This window comes from Erinaceus europaeus, chromosome 8 (assembly GCF_950295315.1).
Source record: "Erinaceus europaeus chromosome 8, mEriEur2.1, whole genome shotgun sequence".
Lineage (NCBI taxonomy): Eukaryota > Metazoa > Chordata > Mammalia > Eulipotyphla > Erinaceidae > Erinaceus > Erinaceus europaeus.
The window spans coordinates 78,783,637-78,789,922 of NC_080169.1; positions in this window are offsets into that span (position 1 = coordinate 78,783,637).

Genomic DNA, 6,286 nt, shown 5'->3' on the forward strand with positions numbered 1-6,286 from the left:
TTATCAGAAGTCTCCCCAGAACCCCCGGGCTGGCCCATCTTCCCCTCCTCCATCATTGCTGGCCAACTCGAGGAGGAGAACTGGGCCCCCACAATATTTTAAGTAATATTTTACAAAGTTTTACTTACACAATGATTACAAAATGTTATCTATCAATGTATCACTGAGTAAAACATAAATCAAGGATTATTCAGAAATCATTCCAGACTGATATATTTTATTTTGAATTTTCAGTATTTCACTCATTAAATATTTAAGAAATTTGATTTACTATTACAGATCAAGTAAAGATGTGTGAGGAAGAGAGGGATATGAAGAACCATATCACTGTTCAGCTATGCTATTAGGAAATGCCAGGAATTGAAGCTGGGATCTCTAGGGTCTCAGGCATGCAAATTGATGCCAAATCAGACTAACCTCACATATTATATTACTAATACAAATACATACCTGTCAGTGTTTTGTGGCAATTGTTACCAAGTATATGATAAATCTTAACAGTGCCTCACATCATAATGATTCTCACCCTTTCTTAAATTTTCAGCTATTCCAGTACTCCTGTACCACCAAAAATTTTTATATATGGCAATCCTTCAGTTATTCAATACTCTCTACAGTAGGAATTATTATATATTATACCTTAGTTTCATTTTTCCTTTATTTTTATTGAGGGGTTAATGGCTTATAGTATAATGTTGGCACATGAGTATAATTTCTCATCTAACCAAGATCCAAAGTACTTTGAACAGAATCTTAAGAGAACCTATCATCTGAATCTCCTGCAGGAATAAACATCAGTCCAGCTTCTTAAAACTTCTGTATTTTCATTTACTTCTAATTTCCTGTAAGAATCATTGTATGTTCTTTTTTCTGTACCATTTAATTACTACCAAAGATCTGTTTGTACTCTCATGTGAACATTTATCATCACATTGATTTTTACTATCCCTAGGGTAGCTCCATCTTACCTTTCCTCTTTTACCTCAGGTTCTTCCTTGGTGTCCTTTTAAGTCCATGATACCTTGTTGTTAAATGAGGCATTTCCTACACTTTTTCCTTCATTTTCTGTTGATTCAATGTTATGATCTGGGGAGTCAGATGGTAGCCAGCGGGTTAAGCACAAGTGGTACAAAGTGCAAGGACTGGCATAAGGATCCTGGTTCGAACCCCAGGCTCCCCACCTGCAGGGGAGTTGCTTCACAGGTGGTGAAGCAGGTCTGCAGGTGTCTATCTTTCTCTCCCCCTCTCTGTCTTCTCCTACTCTCTCCATTTCTCTGTCCTATTCAACAATGACTACTACAATACAAAACAACAAGGGCAACAAAAGAGAATAAATTAATATTAAAAAATTTTGAAAAAAGAAGAGAGAAAAAAATGTATGCTCTGGTGTTCCATTGCAATAATTTCAAATGGGAGTTTGCTTTACTATTCTCATTTGTAGCACAATTATTGTGAAGCAAGATTTTGTAGTAATTAAAATTTGGAGTGACAGCCTTGTTGTTCACTGTTACTTTTAACTACTTGTGTTCTTTTTAAATGTATTTTTTAAATTTCTTTAAATATTTATTTATGCATTTTCCATTTTTGTTGCCTTGTTTTATTGTTGTTGTTATTGATGTCTTCGTTGTTGGATAGGACAGAGAGAAATGGAGAGAGGAGGGGAGACAGAGAGGAGGAGAGAAAGGTAGACACCTGCAGACTTGCTTCACCTCCTGTGAAGCAACTCCCCTGCAGGTGGGGAGCTGGGGGCTTGACCGGGATCCTAACTCCGGTCCTAGTGCTTTGCACCACCTGCACTTAACCTCTGTGCTACTGCCCAACTCCCTTGTGCTCTGTATTTAAAAATATCACAACTCCTCAAATAATTTTAAAGGTGGTCCTATTTTTTAATATGTTTATCTATTTATTATTGGGTAGATACAGAGAAAAATTGAGAGGGGAGGGGGAGATAGAGAGGGGAGAGGGTGTGAGACAAATAGACATCCACTACCCTACTTCATCACTCACAAAGATTTCCTCCTTCAGGCAGGGACCAGGGGCTTGAACCTGGGTTCTTGTGCTCTGTAACGTGCGTGCTGAACCAGGTATGCCACTACCTAGCTCCTCAAGATGATTCTGTTTTTTAGGTCATTTGGACACATGTATTCTTCCACAGCATCGTTACGTCATTACATATATATTTTCTTCAAAGTGAAAATTGAAACTCACACATCTGCACTGCAGATTATGGAAGCATACTTTGAAAGAAGAAAAAGTCCAGACTAGTAATTTATCATCTACAGATGGCCTAGTGGTAGAAATTATTATAGCTTTCTATCCGTGTGCCAAAATGAAATTGGGGTTACCATATTGTTACAAGAAAAGAGACAGTGTGTTAGGGTGAACGGTCCCTCCAAATGAATTCCAAAATGGATTTTAATTTCCATTGACACCTCACCTTTATGTGACTTTTGCTTCCTAAATTAGCGTACATGTCTTCAGGCTTCTATTTCTATGCTTTCATTGCTTCTTCTATCTTTGCTTCATCTTTTTCACTCTAGTTCATATTTAATTTTCCCCAAATGCCATTTTCTTTTCAAGAATCTGAGCAAAGAAATTTCTTTTATTATGCTCAGTTAGTGTTCCTAAATAGACATCTTTTGGGGTTATTCATACCATTTTGTAATTATTTGATGACTGTATTTTATTTTGTAGCTAGAGCATGACTTTCTTAAAGTAGAAACATGATCTTATGTATTTTTGTTGCAGAGCTCATTATCAAATTCTTTTGATGGAAGAACTTTCATTTTCAAGGAGAAGTTAAAGAATTAAAAATGAAAGTCTTTATTTGATTTAAAGCTTAATATTTGACATGAAGCTTTGATAGAAACTAATTAATAGTGAAAAATGCTCATTCAGCTACCTGTGTGTCCAATCTGTCCTCATAAGAACAAGAATCTTTAGAGGCAGAAGAGTGTCAAAGACCTGAGTGAGTAGAGGAAATGGGAGGATATATAATTGCTATGCTAATTTAGGATGATTTTCAAAAATGTAGCTATTCATACTAAGATTACTGTCATCCCTAGACTTTTCTGTCATTTTTTTTTTAACTAGAGTACTGAGCAGCTCTGGTTTATGTTAGTGTGGGGGATTGAACCTGAGACTTTGAAAAATCAGCATAAGAGTTTTTTTGCAAAGCCTTTATGCTATATACCCCATCCCCCAGATGATTCTATAATCAAGAAGTTACTTTCAGGGGCTGATGGTAGCAAATGGTTTCAGCATATACATTAACATGCATAAGAGCCCAAGTTCCAACCCTCGTTCTCCACCTGCACTAGCAATGAAGCATGTCTGCTAGTGTTTATCTTTGTCTCTTCTCCTCTCAATATTTCTCCCCTTTCAATTTCCCTATGTCATATCAAATAATAAATACATATTTTGATAGTCAGTGTTGTAAATTAAACAAAGATTAGGAGTTGGGGGCTGCTTGTGGCATGTAAAAGGAGTCACAGTGGGGAGCTGCGAACTGATTTAAACAATCTAAGGTTTATTAGGGTTTAAACAGGTAAAAGGCAAATAAGCACTTATCATCAACGGTTAAGAGCACGCTAGGTCATAAAATCTAAGTATAGTTATCAAAAGTTTAGTGCCATAAGATAACCAATTATCAGCTGAGGTATAGATTGCTCATGGCTGTAGAGGGGTCTAAAAGTTTACAGGCTAGCAGAGTCACATGTGTTCAGTTCCCAGGAGAAATAGCCATGGCAGAACCGGAACATGGCACACCTTCGTCCCAAGATGCTGCTGACCAGAAGCAACAACAGCCAAAAAGAGTGACTCCGGCTAGCTGTACTTTTAAGTCTATCCAGCACAGCCTGGATCTGCCCACAGTCCTCCATGTGCCTGCGCAGACCACTGTGCTGGTATATTGCATCACCACAAGCCAGCATAATTCTTACAAAGTCTTGGTGACATTTTGACTTTTTTTTTTTTGAAACTTAATGTTTCAGTTCTGTATGCTCTTATAATGTTGTAAACCATTTTTAAATTACTAATAAGAGTTGACCAGCAAAAATAAATCACCTTGGGTAATAACTATGTTACATTTAAATATATTTAATAAATTTATTATTTCATAGTTTTAAATGTAAAAATATGCAAATAAATGAACCCATAATTCTACCTCTCAATTACTGTTTGAGCACTCTGTTTTTTTTTTCTGAATGTTTTTTACTTTTACCATTGTACTAGATATATAATGATTTATGAAACAATTGTTGGCACATAGGTACAGTTTTTGTTATCTCACTGTGATAGAAAGACAACTCCCACCAGTAACCTAAGTCTGACTTCACCATCATGTACCGGATACCCCTCCATCTCCTCCTAGTCTAGAGTCCTTTGCTTTCATGCAATACATCCCATCCAGTTCAGGCTTCATCCTGTGTTGCCATTTTATTGCCATACTTCTTAATTACAGACAATAAGTGGCAAACGCTAGAAGAAGAAAGTGAAATTTTCCAGTATTTGTCATCCTTCTGACTTGTCTCACTTAACTTGTTTCCTTCAAGTTCCATCCAAGACATGGAAGAAAAAAATATTTTATAATTTCTTATATCTGAGTATTTCTTTGTTGTGTGTACATGGAATAACTTTTCCCTCATTGCCTAGAATTTATTGAAATTTTATCATTTTTAAAATTATTGGATAGAAACAGCCAGAAATTGATAGGAAATGGGGGATAGAGAGGGAAAGAGACAGAGAGACACCTGTAGCCCTGCTTCAACACTCGCAAAGCTTTCCCCTTGCAGGTGTGGAAAGGGGACTCAAACCCAGGTCCTTGCACATTGTAACATGTGCACTCAACCAGGGGGGCCACCACTCTGCCCCCAAATTTTATCATTTTAAGGGGGTTAGTGGCTTACAGCAATATTGTTGAAATATAGCTATAATTTTTCATCTCCCCACGATAGGTATCTAAAAGACATTCTCAGTCCTGACTTAGTTCATTTTCTATCAAGATGTACCAGGACGCCAAAATCACAATTTTATTAACCATTTATCTGTTTTTGAACAACAGAATTATTTTCAGGTTTGGGTTACTATAAAGTATGATGCTATGAACTTAAGTGTACATAGCACAGAAACCTTTGGATAGTATTTGTGATCTTTGGATAGTTTCCTATCAAGGATACTGCCAAATCATGGAAAACCCTTTTTTTTTTTTGTATTCTACACTGTTTACTACAGGGGTTGAACCAATTTACATATTAGTAAACTGTTCCTATTTAGTTACTTTTTTTTTTCTTTTTTTCTTTTTTTACCAGAGCACTGCTTGGCTCTGGCTTCTGGATGTAGAGGGTTGATCCTGGGACCTTGCAGACTCAGGCATGAGAGTGTCTTTACATAACTATTGTGCTACCTTCCCCAGCCCTAGCTTCTCAAATTAATGTAATACCTTCTTTTGTTATTTCTAGAATCAAGCAAACTTCAAATATCAAAATAGTTTGTACTTTCAATACTACTTATTTCCCAGTAAAATAAGTCAGGGCTAAAACACACACACACACACACACACACACACACACACACACACTCACACACACACACCCTTCCAAATGGACCACATCTTTTGTGTGAAATTACTTTTTTTTTTAAATTTTTTATTTAAGAAAGGATTAGTGAACAAAAACATAAGGTAGGAGGGGTACAACTCCACACAATTCGCACCACCTAATCCCCATAACCCACCCCCTCCCATGGTAGCTTTCCCATTCTCTAGCCCTCTGGGAGCATGGACCCAGGGTCGTTGAGGGTTGCAGAAGGTAGAAGGTCTGGCTTCTGTAATTGCTTCCCCGCTGAACATGGGCATTGACTGGTCGGTCTATATCCCCAGTCTGCCTCTCTCTTTCCCTAGTAAGGTGTGTCTCTGGGGAAGCTGAGCTCCAGGACACATTGGTGGGGTCTTCAATCCAGGGAAGCCTAGCCAGCATCCTGGTGGCATCTGGAACCTGGTGATTGAAAAGAGAGTTAACATAGGAAGCCAAACAATTTGTTGATCAATCATGGATCCCAAGCTTGGAATAGTGGAGAGGAAGTGTTAGGGAGGTACTCACTGCAAACTCTAGTGTACTTGTGCTTTCAGGTATATATTTTGCAGGAGTTTATGGATACGTGTGCACATAAGCTCTCTCTCACAGAAACTGGTGTATATCTAGGTTATGGGACTTTGTTAGAAAGTGAACTACCTGAGATGAAATTAGAGTGTACTATAAAAGGAAAGGTCTCACCCAAGTAATGAAGC